Source organism: Cupressus sempervirens, chromosome 7 (assembly GCF_028749045.1).
Source record: "Cupressus sempervirens isolate cs-2001-9-10 chromosome 7, ASM2874904v1, whole genome shotgun sequence".
In the NCBI taxonomy this organism is placed as follows: domain Eukaryota; kingdom Viridiplantae; phylum Streptophyta; class Pinopsida; order Cupressales; family Cupressaceae; genus Cupressus; species Cupressus sempervirens.
In genome coordinates this window covers 47,494,672-47,514,466 of record NC_143124.1, presented here as the reverse complement: position 1 = coordinate 47,514,466, position 19,795 = coordinate 47,494,672, and the positions used below count along the sequence as shown (strand labels likewise).

Genomic DNA, 19,795 nt, shown 5'->3' with positions numbered 1-19,795 from the left:
AAATACAAAAGAAAGATTTGACTCGCTCGCCAAATACAAGGCCGCCTCTGCAATATCCTCTACCCTAAGCGCGGGCCCCTTCATGTTGGATGGGGATGGAAGGATAAACACTAAATCTCTAGGTAAAATCGATAAGTTCAAGCAAGTCAATGGACCCCTAGAGTTTTCTGGAAAAATCAAATTGCAGCCTTAAAAGATGTCAAAGGCTATAACACAGAAAAATATAAATATAAGACGACTCGCGGGATGTGAACGTGACTGAGAAAATCCAATAAAATAAAGATTCCACAGTACCAATCCAATTCATTGTCAGGTCGGGTGAACTACTAAGGAAATCTCTAATAGTCCAAGGTCAAAATTGAGAATTTCTTCAAAGGACTTAACACTCAATAAAAATTTAAGGGATATTTTAGCCTGATCGATATAAACAACTACGGGAAGTTAGTCTCGATCAATTAAAGAGAAGGGGTCAAAAGAAGCTAGCGGCTAAATTGCAGACTGTCTCGTTGGTCTTATTTATTCATGTAAGGCCGCCTCTTCCAAAGATTGTTTCAAGTATAATTGCGGATCCGGAATCATGTCTACAGAAAGGATTGCAGCTTCTGTATTGCAAAGGTAATCGGTCTTTCCCCCTTTTCTACAAAACCCTTTGGTTAGGTTTTCAACGCTTTAAGAGTATTCCAGTTTCTTGATAACACTATCAACACAATCATAGTTGAATTGGAACTTCCAGCCTGTGACAAGAAGTCCTTGTGAAATACAGACTAAAAGGCAAGGTAGCAGTAATCACAGGAGGATCAGGAGGAATCGGTGAAGCTACCGTTAGGCTGTTTGCCAATCATGGAGCTAATGTCATAATTGCAGACATTGCAGATGAAGCCGGTAAAAAAGTTGCGGAATTGCTTTCTCCCCGGGCGACATATATCCACTACGATGTAAGCAAGGAGAAAGATGTAAGCGAGGCTGTCGATCTGGCGATGGAAAAGCATTGAAGTTTGGACATAATGTTTAATAATGCAGGAATCATAAATAGGAAGAAGGGGAGCGTGGCAGAGTATGATATGGAGGATTACGAGCGAGTGATGAATATCAATGCAAAAGGAGTAATGCACGGCATTAAGCACGCGGCCCACGTTATGATCCCCAACAGAAAGGGCAGCATTGTTTCTACAGCCAGTATTGCAGGAGTATTAGGAGGATGTGCTACTTACTCCTACACAGCCTCCAAACATGCCGTAATTGGGCTCACTAAAAATGGTGCAGTGGAACTAGGAAAATATGGAATCAGAGTGAATTGTATTTCTCCGTCTGGTGTTCCCACAGATTTGTTAACTGGGTACATTGGAAGGGTCCTTTCTGAGGATGAGAAGACCCAGAGGGCAGCGTCACGTTATAGCGGGGCCAACTTAAAGGAAGCTACGCTTGGAGTAGATGATATAGCAGAGGCTGCTCTGTATCTGGCAGGTGAGGAATCAAAATATGTAAGTGGTCAGAATATTGTGGTAGATGGGGGAATAACGATTACAAACAATGACTGGGCAGTGTACCGGTGATCGGGGTCAATAAAAAGTTAGTTTCACAAATTGAAATCGTGAACTGGGTATGCACTATAATGGGGTCAGAAGTAAGTATTTGTTTTCATTTTGAAAACTTGAAAGTATTTGCTGAGAATTGGTCTTTCCTATAATACATTAATTGGAATGGTGGTTTACAACCTTCACGAAGTCTCCTCCATTAATTAAATGAACTAAGATTGGAATTGCCGTGTGGTGGCCTACAACTTATAAGGAAATCTGTGAATAAGATTTTCTTTTGCATTACTTGTGGTGTGTATATCATACGCATGATCTAAGCAGTCGTATTTTCAGAAACTGATAGTCATAATTATATAGAGATGTTTATTCATCTATCATAGATCTGTAAGGACTTAGTTTTTTCGATAGTTCTTTTTGATAAAATGAGAGTCCATCAGTATCTCTACACATTAGTAAGTGGCAAATTTACTGCAGGCCACGTGCCTTCACTAATTGGAACCGACTGTTAATTCCCAACTGTTATGATTCTCCTTAAATTATGTTTGTTCTTTAGACACAGAGAACAATCTTTTATTTCACTGGTTGGGGGTAGGAGATAGAGGGCGGTGAAGGGTAAGTTTAGAAAACAGGCTCTTAAACCTGGGAAAGGGGGAGGAAGAGTAAATAATCAAACCTTTATTGACGGCATATTAATTTTTTTTTCTTCAATGATTGTTGTAGTACAAATCTCACACCATTCAGAGTATGGAGCTCCGTGTGTTCATCTCCCTCTAATGGCCAATGACCTCTGTCACTACACTTTCTTAAATTGAACTTGTCACTCCAATGCTTGGTTTGAAAAGTCCCTACAGGTAGATTTTCACAAGTTGTTACAACTATTTGTTAGTAAACACTCTGAGAGGTATGTACTCAATGTAGGTGTTGATCCAGTTAATACAAACATTGAAAAATTACAATGTTGTAGCAAATTGTTCAAGAAATGAACCGAACAGTTAAAGTTATGTATAACTGCCACCATAAGGACAGATGTTATGACCATGTGACTATACTTGTTTCTCTGGGCTTTGACCAGTGAAAGTTCAAACAAATTTTTGTTCGAGTTCAAACTTTTTCTCTGTTAGGGTTATATTGTTTGGTCTTGTACCGTGTTTATGACATTGTAGTGTTCTATAGGATTCTGTTCGTGTATGCTAATATTATTGGGGACATTTTCCACAAAATTTGTTTGAATCTTGTCTTGTCAAATTAGACTTCCCCAAAATATAAATAATACAATTGTTTCTACAAAATTCACATCTACATTAACCCATGACAAATATTTACAATGCTGAAATGTCTTGTAGCACAGATAAAATACAGAAATATTGTTTACCACAGATTAAATATTGAAAGATAATCTTTCACAATTATTGTACGATGACATCAGACTGGGAGAGAAAAGAATCCAATCTTATCACTTGTACACACGCCAATCATGGTTCACAACGATTGTCCCACCATCAACCACAAGATTATGTCCGCTCACATACTTTGATTCCTCGGCCGCTAAAAACAAGGCCGCCTCTGCAATATCCTCAACCCTAAGTGCGGGCCCCTTCAAGTTCCCCACGCTGTTACAGAACGCCTCCAGTGTGGCATTATCTTCAACCCTCGCGTACTCCATTGTAAAACCAGTTGCAATCCCCGAAGGGAGAAACAATATTCACTCTGATTCCATCTTTCCCCAGCTCCGCCGCCCCATTTTTAGTTAACCCTAAAATCGCATGCTTTGAGGCCGTGTACGCATAAGGAGCCATTCCTCCCAAAGTTCCCTCAACACTAGCCGTAGATATTATGTAGGCCCCTTTTGTTGGGGATCATAACGCGAGCAGCGTGCTTAATGCCGTGCATTACCCCTTTTACATTGATATTCATCACTCGCTCGAACTCCTCAATATCATATTCTGGCACGCTCACTTTTTGTAAGTCCGCTGTTCCTGCATTATTGAACATTATGTCAAGGTTTCCATACTTTTCAATGGCCAAATCAACGGCCGCGCTTACATCCTTCTCTTTGCTGACGTCACAGTGGATGTACGTCGCCCATGGAGAAAGAGATTGAGCGGTGAGTTTTCCCGCGTCGTCTGCAATGTCTCCGATTCCCGCTGCTCCCCCTGTGATTACAGCAACCTTACCCTCTAATCTGTGATTAAAAAGGGCTGTAGTTTATTAGATCTATAAAGGAATCTTCTGGATAAACAATTTCTGTTATGAAAATAAAACATCCTTGTCCGCATATTAAATTGCTAAAAGGAAAACAAGATCGTTGGCAACATAGAGTTTCAACGATATTACGATTTCATGTTAAAACCTTAATTAAGGAACAAGCAGAAGCCCAGTTACCTCTTCTGTGCAACTGTTACTGTATCCTCTGTAGACATTGTTCTCCGGTGTAGATTATTAAGAGTGAGCTTTACAAGACAGGAAATAGGATTGTGTAGAGGAAGTTTTAGAAGACAGCGTTTACGGGACTGAAAAGTATATTAAACAGAGGAAATCGTCTTATCCCATTTCTTGTCTTGATAATTCCGCCGACCGAGAATGAGACTTGAGAGCCACCATAAGGACACGTGATGACCATGTGGTTATGATTATACTTGCTTATATTGGCTTTGACTTTTAACTTGAAAGAAATTTTTGTTCGAAACTACCCACCAGTTTTACAAGGCTTGCGCCGTCAGGGTTACACTGTTTGGTCTTGTTGTGGGCATGTGTCATTGTAGTGTTTCTATAGGATTCTATTAATGCATGCTTATATTATAGGGGTCATTTTTCATTCGCTGATTGGGAGGGTGCACTTCTTAATTTTATATATGGCCTAAACTTTTCTATCTTTTCTGGTGCTAGGCATTATTCAAACTCAAAGCTCGATGACAACTATAAATAGTTATTGTGCTCTTACGTGTTAAGGTAAGGTAAAGCAAGGTTCCTAAGTACCTAAGTGAAAAACTTTCAAGGTCTTTTATGAGTTAAGGTACTTAATGAGTACCTAGTTTAAGGGAAAAACTTTTGAGATCTTTTATGATTTAAGGTACCTAATTTCTTCTGTATATGTACTTTCTAGTCTAGAGTGCCATTGAAAAACAGAGAGAATATAACACAGCAGAATACTCAAGAAATGAGCGCTAATATCCTAGCCTCAACCATTCTATTTATAACTGAATTAGTAATAAATGTACAGAGCATTCTAGAGAAAAAATTGGTTGTGTATTAATGGTTGTAGGTGAGCAAAATGGCTATAGCCAGTAGTGGATGGCTACACATTTTTACATGTGTTTCTAGAGGCTTTTCTAGTCTGTGCCAATCAAGTCAGTGAGTAATTAATTTACTTTAACATCCCCCTTAAATTAATTACAATAGCTATACTAAATATCTACTATCTAAATATCCACCCATAATCTACATATGATGGGTCCCAGCCTAAAGCCTTGTTAGGTACCCATTTACAATCAGTTATCTCCTAAATACAATGGTTGAAATTCATAAGAATCTCCCCTAAATGACAACCATGAGACAATTATGGCACTGCTCTTAAGCCCAAAAGACATTGACAAGATACAAACTTGGCTTCACTTAAGGCCTTGGTGAATAAATCAACAATCTGGTCCTTTGTCTTGCAATATTGAAGATGAATCACCTATTGTTGGATGAGATACCTGATATAATGATGATAGAGTTTGATATGTTTGGTGTGAGCATGAAACACTGGATTCTTAGACAATGAGATGACACTTTGATTGTCACAATGAAGTAAAGAAGGTCGTGCATGACGTTGCTTGAGGACTGATAGGATAGCTCATAGCCAAGTGATTTCTTTTGCTGCTTCATTTGCCACAGTATATTCAGCTTTTGTAGTGGATAGAGCAATGGAAGACTATTTTTTACTGCACCAAGATAGACAACATAACCTATAGATGACTTACGATCATCCACACATCCTACCCAATCAGAATCTGAATAACCAATAAGGGAAATATCTCCATGAGATGAATAATAGATGCCCATTGTTAAAGTCCCTTTCACATATTTTAGTATTGTTTTAGCTGCTATCCAATGTGGGACCTTAGGTGAACTCAAAAATTTGGAAACCACACTAACTGCAAAAGAAATATCAGGACGAGTGTGTATCAAATATGCAAGACTACCAACCAATTACCTATATAAGGTAGTATCAACATCTTCACCTTCCATTTCCTTGCTTAACTTTAATCCTTGAGCAATTGGAGTAGACACACTTTTACAATCTGTCATTCAAAACCTCTTCAATAATTCTAAGGCAAATTTAGTTTGAGAAAGATAAAAACCATCATCCTTTTGCCATACTTGTATACCAAGAAAATAGTGTAGAAAACCAAGATTTGTCATCTCAAATGTATCTCACAAGCTTAGCTTTATGTTACTAATTTTATCCATGTTATGTCTTGTGATAATAAGATCATCGACATAATTCACAATGATTATGATATCACCACCATCAAATTCCTTCACATACAAATTTGGATCATGAGGACTATTATGGAAGCCTTAAATTTGAAAATATTCACCAATTTTAGCATACCAAGCCCTTGGAGCCTGTTTGAGACCATATAAAGACTTCCTTAATTTGCAAACCAAATGTTCTTTCCCTTAAATTTCAAATCCTTGTGCTTGAGTCATATAAAAATCTTCATCAATTTCACCATTCAAAAATGCATTTTTAACATCCATTTGATGTAGAGGCCACTTAAAATGAGTTGCTAATGCTATAATAACTCTAATAATACTAATCTTTGCTACTGGGGTGAAAGTTTCTATGTAATCAATCCCTTCTTTTTGTGAATAACTTTGGCAACTAGTCTTGCCTTATGTTTTTCAATACTCCCATTTGACTTGAACTTGGTCTTATAAACCCACTTATTGTTAACCATATTCTTACCTTTTGGAAACTCTACCAATTTCCAAGTGTTGTTCTTGATCAAGGAATCATACTCATTTTTCATAGTTTCTTCCCATTCATGTTTTCCTTTGGCCTCTTCATATGTTTGAGGATCATTAAAGCATAATTTTCCTTTGGCCTCTTCATTATAGTGGTCATTAAAGCATAATTAATTTGATGAGTCCTTTGATAAATTTCTTGAATACTCTTGGTCTTTAGAAAAGGACTAGATTCTTCATCCATGTCAAAGGGTTCCTTAGAACTTTCACCAGTTTCAAAATCATTAGGATCTTCATGATTCTCAATGGCCACATGTGGAATAGGAATGGATATTGGCATATCATCAAACCCCTCATTAAACTTGACATCCCTACTTGTAAACACATCTTCCACACTAGGATCATACAACCTATATCGTTTCCTTTGGTCATCATACCCAACAAAGATGCACTTAATGCTTTTCTTATTAAATTTATTTTCTCTAATCTCATCTGGTACATGGGCATAAGCTTCACATACAAACACTCTAAAATACTTAACATTAGGTTTTCTTCCACTCTAAGCTTCTTCAGGTGTAATGTTTTGCAAAACATTTGTGGGAGATCTATTCAAAACATGAGATGTGGTATTAATAGCTTCAGCCCATAGAAACAAAGGAAGATTATTAGATTGTAGCATATAATATGCCATTTCCACTAAAGTCCTATTCTTCCTTTTAGAAATACTATTTTGTTGAGTATATCTAATAGTCATCTCTCTTTTGATCCCATGATGCTCACAAAATGATTTGAACCTATTGTTTACATATTCTCCACCATTGTTAGTTATAATTCTCTTGATCTTATTTCCACTTTCATTTTCCACAAGAGCTTTAAACATTTCAAATTTGTTAACCACTTCATCCTTTTGTTTCAATAAATAAACCCAAACTTCCCTTGAAAAATCATCAATAAATGTCAAGATATACCTAGCTCCTCCCTTTGATGATGGATTCATAGGACCACACAAATCACTATGGATAATTTATAGACTTTTTTTTGCTCTCCATGCAGACCTCTCAAAAGTTCCTCTATATTGTTTACCAACCATGCATCCTTCACACACATTTGTATTTAATTTTATCAAAGGTAATCCATCAACCATACTCATCTTTGAAAACATAGCCAAACTTTGATAATTTAAATGACCATATCTTTGATGCCATAACTCACTTAAGGATGATCTTGTAGTGATATAATCCTTCTCATCAACACTAGCTTGAAATTTATATAGTCCATCACTTGCAACTCCTCTAGCCACTATTTTGTATGCATCATTAATATTCTTGATGAAACACTTATCTAAATAAAACTGCACCTTATATCCATGTTGAGTTATTTGACTCACTGATAGATTGTTGGCCAATCTAGGTAAAAAATTCACATTAGTTATTTTCAAATTTTTACCATCATTACCTTTCATTGAAATTATACCTATTCCTTTCATGTCATGTGAACTATCATCACCAAGAAATATTTTTGTATCTCTTGTTGCTTCTAAAGAGCTAAAGATATTTTTGTTGTGAGTTAGATGTCGGCTAGCTCTTGAATCAATATACCATGCATTACTTGAATCACCTTGAGTAGCCAAAGAATCTATCATTATATGATGATCACCCTATTCTTGAACAAAATTTGATTGCCTTCTTTGATTAAATCTCTTTTGCCATTTCTTAAAACATTGATCACTTTTATGCCATTCTTTTCCACACTTGAAACATTTGATAGTATTTTCTCCTTTGAGATTATTATTGTAATTTCTTCCTTCATTTTGTGGCCTTTGATAATTTTGCCTATTTTGATTATCTCTTTGTTGAGACCATTGACTTTGATTATTTCTATATTCATTCCCTTGATTAGGTCTTTGATTTTGATATGTTCTTTCTTGATTATAATTCTTGTATTTCCCTCTAGCTACAAATGCTTGACTCTTGCTAGACTCACTTGTAAACTTGTGAAGTCTTTCTTCTTCATTTAAAAAAGCACCATACACTTCTTGCAGTTTTATATTTTCAAATTTTCCAGTTAATTGTAAAGTACAAGTGAAATTATTATACTCCTCTGGAAGACTTTCAATTAAAAATTCTATGATTTCATCATCTTCATACTCAACCTTCATCATTGCAAGCTGATTTCTTATGATTTTCAATCTAGCAAAATGATCATTCATGCTATCTCCTACTTTCATTTTCAAATGAGTTAATTGCCTCTTAATATCCTTTACTTTTAACTTACTTGTTCTTTAATACATTTTTTTAAAGTTTCCCATATTTCCTTTGTTGTTGTTAAACCTTGAACATGAGGCCTAATCCTTGGACTAATTTGCCACAAAAGTGCAGCACATACATTCATATCTTTTTTATTCGATTTCTTAAGTTCAACTTGATCCTTAGGTTCTTCTTCTGTGAGTACTTCCCATAAATATTTCACTTGTAAAATTAACTCCATCTCACATTTTTTATTAGCATAATTTGAACCATCCAATTTTTCACTAACCACAAGATTAGAAATCTCACCAGCCATAGTTAAATTTTCAATCAATTACCAACACATATGCACACAATCACATAAGCATTAAGCATCTAGCAAAGACCACACCTTATACTAGCCTTCTTAAGAACCTATCAAAACAAAGACTTCCAAAATTACCACTTTCAACTTCCCAAACAAATCTTTCAAATTTCTCTTAGAAGAATAATAACTTTGACATACACTCAATTCTCACAATCTTGCATAAAAAAACCCTCTTCACAAATTTGAAATAAGCAAACAATCATTAACAACTTTAGATTTAGAAAGACATTTGATAGTTCATTTCTTATTTTAGTGGTACAATAGAATAGAGAAAGCTCAATATTAAAACAATAAGCATTACTACCCCACACAAAACTATACTCTTTTATCCTTCAATACATACCTCTTAGAATCTCAAATGTGATCTTTGACTAATAATAATTTTTGCTCCTCCAGGAATGCGTCCAATAGATCTTGCTTTCTTTAGCACTTTATCTTTCTTCTCTAAGATGATGCCAACTCCAATAGTTCAAAGAAACACTCAACTCTAACAACAGCTTGTAGATTTATAACAGTAGTCTCCTTCAATTCACATAGCAAAACAAAACAGTGACCAATCCTTAGTCATGGCTTTGATATGATGAAAAAGAGAGAGAATATAACACAAAAAAATACTCAAGAAATGAGCATTGATATACCAGCCTCAACCATTCTATTTATAACTAAATTAGTAATAAATGTATAGAGCATTCTAGAGAAAAATTTGGTTGTGTATTAATGGTTGTAGGTGAGAAAAATGGCTATAGCTAGTAGTCGACAACTACACATTTTTACATGTGTTTCTAGAGGCTTCTCTAGTCTATGCCGATCAAGTCGATGAGTAATTAATTTACTTTAATAGCCATGAGGCATATAAATAATATTGCTATGATTGATCCTTTTATGGATAGTGTTCATGAAATTTATTTCCATACTATGTTGACAAAGATTAGGTTTCTTATATTATCTCCTTTACTACCATCCAAGAAAGCCATTAAGGTAACTTTTTTATTTGTAGTCAATCATGTTGAGGTTGTTCTTGACCAAGGTCAATGACTTTTCCCCTCTTCCCTCTTTGTGTTTAAACCTTGAACTTTTGACTTTTTGATAAGTCAATTTGTATCCACATTTGAATTGAAATCTTAAGCTTATGCTTCCCATGTTGGAACTTTCTCATTGATATAGATTTCTCCAAAGGCATCTTCATTTGTGTAGAGATGTTGACACTAGCCTTTCTAGTCAACTCATGGAGTCAAAACACTTTAACAGTGGTAAAGTGCATTACTCTTATCATATCTAGTTTATCTATCTCCTTGATAGTTTTTATCAACATGAGCTATTAAACCAAACAATTTAAGGGTTTTTTATTGGATTCACATTGGCCTATGATAGAGCATGAATAGTTGTCATACATACATTCCTTCTCTAATATGCACACGTGCATATTTCTGCATTTCGTAATTTTGCACATTCTCACAAATATAATCATGCATATTCGCTTGCAAATTCAACACATACTTCAACATGGATGCTTCATCTATCTTGAATCTAATTTGGCTTCCTAACTCTCTTTGTTTTTTCCATTTTTAAGGGCAATTTATTTCTATAAAAATAATTAATTTGTGTATTATATTTCATCTTATTGTATCCTAATTTATTTATGTGCAATCAATACAAATTTTTCATGTTGTATTGAATAACTTACATTGGTTTTTTTCTCCTTGTGACAAGTGGGGTGCTCATTGAGGATTCCTGGATTAATCATCATCAAATCATACATGGCATTAATTAATATATCATTACTTCTTATAATCTCATAAATCACAACCCTATGCAATTTCATTCTTTCCTCGACCTGATTTTGTGATGTATGACCTCACATGCTCAATCTTGAACATTTTATCCATCATATTCTAGCTAAACATTAGGCATCACCAAAATGTGTTGGAGATCAATCTTCGGCTCCTACCTTTTTTGAGAGGAGTATATCTCATAGGGCATTGTTATCATGATAAAAATAAAGGGCCCAAATTCAAATCCTCCAATGAATAGTTTTTGAGATTGGAAATATCTATTTAATAATAACTAGCCAAACATATATAAATTGATAACTTATGCATTCACACCAATTAGAGTTCATGATTTTTTGCATAAAATATTTAAGGTGTTCTTCTTCATAACTATCATACTTTTTAGTTTATAAATAACTTAGAAATTACATATGAAAAATTTCTAGCAATAGATCTATTAAATATGGATAGAAAGGAAATTTCTACTAAGATTTGAGGTAAATATGACGGACAATCTTGACTAGAAAAAAAAAAATCCTAAACTACCTTGGTAAATGTTCACAAATTATTTGGATCAATCAAATGGGGTTTTCTAGGTCTTTAAATGGTCAATTTTAACATATTTGCATGCCTCTATAGGTTCAATTGATCAAGTTTTTCCCATGTCAAACTCCAGTTTGAGAACCAATATTAAAATTGAAATAATTTAAATGGATATTTGTATTAGAGGAAACATCTAAAATTGAAGTATCTTATACCTTGTTATCAACAACTTGGTGTAAGTTTTTGGGTCCCTTTATAATTTGTGTGAAACTTAAGAAAACAAATATTTTGATCTAAATGGATTGCTAAAGTCACTTTAGAAGTAATTTTAAAAAACAAGATCTAGCTTCCTCATTTGAATGTATAAGCTAGTGAGCTATATTTCCTTTCATTATATTTTGGTGAAACTAATATGTCATACTCTTTCATATTTCTAAGTTTTTATTTCAAATCTTAATTGGGTGGATTTAAATTTTCATGATGGAACTCACCAATTATTTTTGGTTTTCTATTTCATATTTTATTGCATAGCTTCTTTTTTTCATTTATTAAAATTATGTGCTAGATAATGGTGTACCATGGTCAAATGGAGGGACTTCATTTTGAGACCTTTTAGCCCTCCTTATTGTGGTTTTGGTCTTTTTCTCTCCTTCTTCCTTCCATATTATTCTTCTTCATCCTTGTTAGAATATATAGTCCACCAATTTAACTTAGAAGGTGGCAGGGGGGGCATTGGTGGGTGAATTAATTAATTGACTCATATCACAATTATGAACCTTATTAAACTTTAACCATATGAGTAATATAATGAGAAATTAAAATAAGATACTCATGCGCAATAACACATGATATATTAACTAGGGAAACCCTTAATCAAAGGGAAAAACCTGGTGGGGATGGTATCCACAAGATGACATAGTAATATAAATATTCCTTGTTAGAGGATAGACCCTGTTACGAGTCTATATCAACATTTAGTACATATTAATCCCTATTAGGAGACTTTGATTCCTTGTTAGAAGATTCCAACCCTGTTAGGAGTTTTGGAAGACAACTGGACCCACTACCCAAATAGCTTCAAGGGTAAGACCAAATTTACCCACTATCCATATGAACTTTGTATTATTCCTTGTAGAATAATAGAAATGAATAGTACTTCCTTGCTCTTTCTATGTCCTATTAACTAGACTTCTGCTCCTTCTAATCATGTAACCAGATCACAAAATCACATCCAATAATCTCTTTAATTGCTCACTCGCATTTAGTAAACACTCTTCTCCTTTTCACACTTTTCACTTCATACAATGAACACAAAACATTATAAACAAGGAAAGCATCTTTCCTGTATAACATATCTTCAAAATAATTCCTTGAGTTGGCCTTGAGGTTTTCCTAATGAACTATAATAAGATAATTAATTAATTGCAATTATAATAGTGTTGTCGGCTCATAATCTATATAAAACTTCACACATGCAACTTCTAGAACCTGTGCACTTGCTAACATCATGATCAGATTGTCCTCTATCACTAGCTGACCTCACATCTTCCTATTACATCTTAGATGAAATATATAATACAAATATTAGAAATTGATTTCCAAGCATTTGTCTCTATACTGCTCTTAGTAAATCAAGCATAATTACTGTACATCTTTGACTTATGTGTTGCACATCAAAACTCATCATCAGGACACTATACTAAACATGTACATGAAAACACATCACTAGACACTCAAAATTGTGTTTATGCAACTTAGTTCTCTCTCTGCTACTCTGCCAGTCTTCATATACTTACTAATATGTTGACATCAATGACAAACACAGTCATTGATGCAACATGCCAATACTCTCCAATGCTTAGGATACTCCCCCAAAGTAGTACCATCAGCATTCATGTAACAATATCCTCCTTTGGCATTGATGACAACATAGATGAGAAACATCTATGTTCCATGAATACCAAGAAAATACTCTAATATTGTTTCTGCCATTCTCATCTTCTCAAAGTCTCTTCATCAATCAAATCTGAAATCCTCTAGTACACTTCTCTATTCATCAAATTCTTAGGATTAGCAAAAATTCCTCAAAGTAAACAACTCAATATACATCAAAATTCCTTATGCTGCATATGTTCCCCATAGAAATATTCCTCTTCTTCTTCACATGAATCTTTCTAAATCTCCCTATTAAAGTAGAGATTTCCATGCACTCTCCCCATACATATGAAGGAGATATTTTTCATGCATATTCTCCCCTGTTGGCATCAATGACAAAGGCCTCATTATGTAAATTTAATGCTTCAAGTCTTCAACCAGCTCAAGTGTCCAAAGACACTGTTTAAGACCAAATACCAAGAGTCCTCAATGACTCAGCACATCACAGATACTCTACATGAAGCATCAACATTTAGTCCAATATAACAATAGTGCTCTATACCATTGGACTGATGCAAAATCTACATCATCTACTCATAAGTATTTAGGTCCATAACACCATGCATACTTCTCAAGTACTCAAATGTATCTTTAGTTAAAGGCTTCGTAAAGATATCTGTAATCTGATCTTTAGTGCTCACATGTTCCAATTTAATTTCTTTTTCTATTTCCTTCTCTCTCATGACATGATACTTAATAGATATATGCTTAATTTTAAAATGTAATATAGGATTCTTACACATACTCACTATACTTATGTTATCAGAGTATATGGTAACTGGTTCTACAAACTCAATTCTAATATCCTTCAGCATCTAATTCATCTACATCACTTGATTACAATTGTTTCCTACTCCACCATACCTTGCCTTAGTTGTACTTTGTGAAATAAAATCTTATTTCTTGCTCAGCAAAGGAACCAATCTTCCTCCAAGAAACAATGCTTCACCACTAGTGCTCTTTCTGTCATCCACACTGCTTGCCCAATCTACATCAATATATGCACATAGAGTGAAATCACTCAATCTATCATACTAAATTCCATAATCAGATGTTCATTTCAAATATCTAAATATCCTCTTTACTATTGCATAATAATACTCTTTAGGATCAACTTGAAATCTAGCTGCAATCTGAACTGTAATTGTCATATCAAGTCTGGTGCAAGTAAGATATTACAAACTACCCATCATAGATCTATACTTTTTCTGCTCAACTTTAGGTGTCTCATCCTTGCTAGACAACTTGTGACTAGTTATCATTGGTGTACCAACAAGCTAACAAATTTCCAATCCAAATCTCTTCAACAAGTCCTTCAAGTACTTAGCTTATGAAATGAAAATACCATCATTATCTCCACAATCTACAATCCCAGGAAAAACTTCATTTGTCATATCATGCTCATTTCAAACTCATTCTTCATCTCTTTAAAAAACTTATTACTTGCTCCATCATTTCCTCCAAATATAATGTTATCAAAAAATATTACTATTATCAACAAACCATTCTCAATTTATTTGAAATTTAAGTTACTATCTGTCATACCTTTAGCAAATCTAAGTTTTTCCAAATAGCTATCCAACCTTGCATACCAAGTTTTAGGTGCTTGCTTTAGACTGTATAGAGATTTCTTTAGTCTGCATACATATCTTTGTCTCTTTTTAGAGGAAAACCTTTAGGCTTCTCAATATATACCTCTTCTTCAAGTTCTCTATTTAGGAAAGCTAATTTAACATCCATCTGATATACTTCTTCCTTCATTTCTTGAATCCAATGTTCACCTTTACATGCTTCATCTACACTCTTATTTTCAACTTGAGAAAACAAACAAAATTCACACACTTCTTCATTTACCTAATTATTCTTCTTTCTAGAAGGATGATTCATTGATATACTTCCGCTAGGAGTTGTCAACTTAACTCTTTCTTCTGCTCTAGGCTTAGATCTCCATTCTTCAATATGATTCCCATTCTACAAATCATTGTTAGTCTCAATGAAAACTTCCACATTTTCATGGTTATCCCTTTGATCAATAGTAATTAATGAAGCTATCACTTCTACCACTTCCTTTTCCTTAACCAATTCAGACTCATTATCTTTATCATCACAATCATTCAAGAATATTTCGATACTTTCTTTAAATTCTTCATCTTCATTAGATAGTAAATTCTTTCTAGTTTTTCTTACTCTCTTAGAACATCTCAACAAAAAATGATGAAACTCTTTACGTGTACAACAAACAAAAATTTCCATACCTTCTAGCTCTCTTTTCATAAGAAAATCAATACCTTCTTTGATCTTCTTATCTTCTTTGGATATGAATCTATCTTTATTTGTACTATTATTATTTTTTATACAACAAAACGATTATGGATCAAGAAACTCAATGCTCGAATCTTTACACATATTTGATAACTCACCAAGAAGTTCCATCTTCTATGAGACAAAATTTCCTTTATCTGACCTTGGAGTATCTCTTCTTTCCATGATCTTCCAAAGCTATTAAGCTTTTCCCTAAAGGACCTAAAGCTTTGATACTAATTGTCAGAATATATAGTCCCCCAATATAATTGAGCGGGGGGGTGGTGAATCAGTTATCCAAGTAACTACACAATTATCAATGTTATCGAACTTTAACCATATTAGAAATATAAACAGAAACCACAAAAAGATACTAATGCATAATAACACCAAATATGTTAACGAGGGAAACCCTTGATCAAAGGGAAAACCCTAGTGGGGATGGTACCCACAAGATGATGCACTAATATAAATATTCCTTGCTAGAGGATGAACCCTATTAGTAGTCTATAACAAAATTCACTACATATTAGTTCTTGTTAGGAGACACTGAATCCTTGTTAAGAGTTGTGCCAACCCTTTTAGGAGTTGTGGAAGACAACTGGACCCACTAACCAAACAACTTCAAGGGAAATACCAATGAACCCACTATCCAAATGATCTCAATATTATTCCTTACAAAATAATAGAAATGAATAGTACTTCCTTCCTCTTTCTCTATCCTATCAACCGAACTTCTACTTGTTTTGATCTTGTAACCAAATCACAAAACTCACATCCAATAATCCCTTGGATTGCTTACTCGAATTTTTCATTTAGTAAATACTCTGCTCCTTTTTGTACTTTGTACTTCATACAACAAACATAACACATTACAAACAAGGAACATATCTTTCCTTTATACCATATCTTTAAATTAATTCCTTGAGTTGGCCTTGAGGATTTCTTAATTAATTATAATAAGATAATTAATTAATTACAATTATAATACCACTGTTATCTCGCAATCTATAAAAAAATTCACAAGTATGACTTTAGGACCTGCGCACTTGCTGACTTCACCATCAGATTGTCCTCTGTCATTGGCTGACCACACATCTTGTTATTATATCTTAGATGAAATATATAAAGAAAATATTTGAAACTCTTTTCCAAGCACTCTGTCTCTGTACTACTCTTAGTAAATCAAGCATAACTTCCATAAGTCTTTGACATACATGCTATGCATCAAACCTCCTCATCAGGATAATCTACTAAACATAACCATGAACACACATCACTAGAGACTCAAAACTATATCCATATAACTACGATCTATGTCTATTGTACTACCAGCCCACACAAACTTATTGCTATGTTGACATCAATGACAAACATAGTCATGAATGTAACATGTCAATAATCTCCAATGCTTAGGATACTCCCCCAAAGTAGTATCATCAACATTCATGCTAACATTCTTTTACCTTCTAATAGGGTCTTCTAAGTTTTTCTTTGCCACCTTAATGACCATATGTTTTGGTAGGCTTCTTATCTTCTAGTTTGATTTACACATCCATATGGGCATTTTTTAGGCTTGATCTCTCCTTTCTCTAAGAATAGGTTAACCTAGTCTAGTCAAGGTTGATCTCAAGTTGAGATAGTCTAGGTCAAGTTGGACCAAGTTGAACTTTTGCTTAGTGATTGCAGGGTTTAGGGCTCGAAAGGCCTCAAGTTTTCCAATTGATTAATTTTTTTCCCCAGTTGGTCTCAGATGTTTTCCTTTTTGAAAACTAGCATATAAGGAGGCTCGGGGGCTTCAATTTTACATCATGCATGTACAAGACATTCAATATAAAGTAATTAAACAAGGCATCCTTCTTCAAGCAAGCATCTTCAAGCATTAAAATGATAGCATCTCCTCGCATCAAGATTCTTCCTTTAAGGTGCTAGTAGAGTTTGGCTCTGAGGAGAAGATCTATTAGTCCAATCCATTTAAGATCTTTTACAATTCAGCCATGGAATGTTACATATATTTCTATTCATGAGGGTTTGGCTTCTTGAATTCTTTATGGTTTCTTTGACTCAAGGCTATTACATTTACATACTTGATTGTACATATCGAATGCATTTATATCCTTGAAGGTAATCATATATCTCATTTGATATTATTCTATCTTAATCAATACAATAATTTCTCTACATTTAAATTCAAGGTTGATTCCTCAATCTAGGGCTTGACCAAGGCATGCCCTCACGCAAAAACATACAAACTAGATTCAATTTTCTAGAGATTCTTTTCTCTCGACTTTTTGATATAAAGTAAATAACAAGTAGAAAATTAAACATCAAGTTGACATAACACTAATTTTTGTAATTTTTTATTGCCACTCAAGAGCATAGTATGGTTGACCATGATCCTGCACATGCCCAAGATAGCATGATTTCACAAATGGATCTAGAAATTAATTAATGAGAGATTTTCAGAAAAGTTAGTTTGACTTTTTTATAGTGCCCTAGGTACATGTAAACCTCATGGAAATTTGACCCTCTAAGTTGATCTAAACCATGCTACTATTCTAGAAAGATGATTTTTGGGTCTTGTTTAGTTCATCATTTCATTCAGGAATCCCCTATTAGATGTTTTGAAATAGGCTCAAAAATAGATTTTTTGTTGTACTACAAATTTCAAATTAAGAATTTTATATTTCATTTCCTTTCATATCTTTAACCTATATCTATAACTTAATTAGGCTAAGTGTGTACACTTAGCATCTAGATCTATATTATTTAAGAAAAATGGTTCAATTTTGTATACACACTATTCTACAAGGTCCAAAGAGTGTATTACATTGTATTGTATTCGTTTTTATAATTCAAATTTGGAAAGGACAACCTTTGTCCTTTGGGTCTAGGTAGCTAATGTAATTTGGGTTATAAAGAGAAATCATGTTATGAGATTCCTTCTTTCCCTCACATACATATTTGAATGGCTTACCATACCAAAAATTGGAGATCTACATCTTATTGAAGTGTCTCCCTTTTTCCCCTAAACATCTTGGTGAACTCGACAAGTCCCCACCTTCATTTAGGAGTTAGATTATTTTATTTTATGTGTTTATCTCCCTCATTTCTCCCTTCTTTTTGATTTTTGGATTTAGATCTCCCTTATTTGCATTAGGTTTTTACCGTCTTTTCATGGACTTGATGTCTTCTCTTTTTTGAGTTAGATCTATTTTTCTTGACTGGTTAGCTCTTATTTTCACATATGGCATTCTCTACGTAATTATGGTCTATCATTTTTTTCATGGTTATTACTCTAGTTGCATTTCTTTATCAAGCTTATGTTGAAGTTGAAGAAAGATCAACCCCATAGCTTCCAAGAATCACCTGCATGCAAACACTTATCACAAAAAAGAGAAGCAAAAAGCTACGGAGGCTAAAATTTCCAATTCCATAGATGAGACATTCTTAATGAGGAGAAAGAGAAATTTCTATTATCAAAAGTGAATTAGTTAATAATTACAAAGAGAGATTGTCCTTATAAAGGAGATCAAAACCTTAAAAAGGTTTAACCTAGGTTGCATGATAATAATTAATAAAAGAATTAATTATTATATGCCTATAGTTTAGCTAAAGTAGACTATAGTTAATTAGAAAATATCTAATTACTCTAACACCTCCTCTTAAGATAAACTTAGGGACTAGCTAAAAACCTAGAAACTACTACAAAAAGTAGATTTTGGTCCTAGAAACAAAGCCTGATGATGTATCAAAGCACAACCAAATCTCTTAAAAGAGGAGAAATAGAGAAAATTAGATAGAAAGGTGCCTACTCTAAAAAGAGATGGAAAACATGCTGAAAGAAACTAGTGAAGGATTGAAGAAGCCTCAAAACTAGGGAATATCCCAAAATATAGGAACAAAAGATGATCATGAAGAATGTCATTGAAGCATGTAGAAGCTCCAAATCTCTTTCAAAATTAACTGTTGATATGATGAATCTCTACTAAAATATAACCTAACTAGGTAGAGAAGATTTTAATCTGCATTGAATTAGGAGGCACAAAAAGGCAAACAACCAAACTCAAAGATATAGATGGGATGAAGCACCAAAGCCTAAAGAGATGATCAATTGAACATTAAAGATTGCAACCAAAGTAGGAA

At 34.0% G+C, this 19,795-nt stretch overlaps 2 pseudogenes across 2 annotated transcripts; one reads left to right on the top strand and one right to left on the bottom strand.

Moving 5' to 3' along the window:
* Positions 1 to 224: 224 nt before the first annotated feature.
* Positions 225 to 1,820, top strand: LOC149545406 (zerumbone synthase-like; annotated as a pseudogene). The gene is made up of 2 exons (XR_016353582.1): positions 225 to 615; positions 764 to 1,820. The product of XR_016353582.1 is annotated as a zerumbone synthase-like (transcript).
* Positions 1,821 to 2,889: 1,069 nt separating this feature from the next.
* LOC149545405 (short-chain dehydrogenase reductase 2a-like) lies at positions 2,890 to 4,096 on the bottom strand (annotated as a pseudogene). Its single transcript, XR_016354254.1, has 2 exons — positions 3,918 to 4,096; positions 2,890 to 3,717 (listed from the first exon to the last, which is right to left on the bottom strand). The product of XR_016354254.1 is annotated as a short-chain dehydrogenase reductase 2a-like (transcript).
* Between the last annotated feature and the right edge of the window lie 15,699 nt (positions 4,097 to 19,795).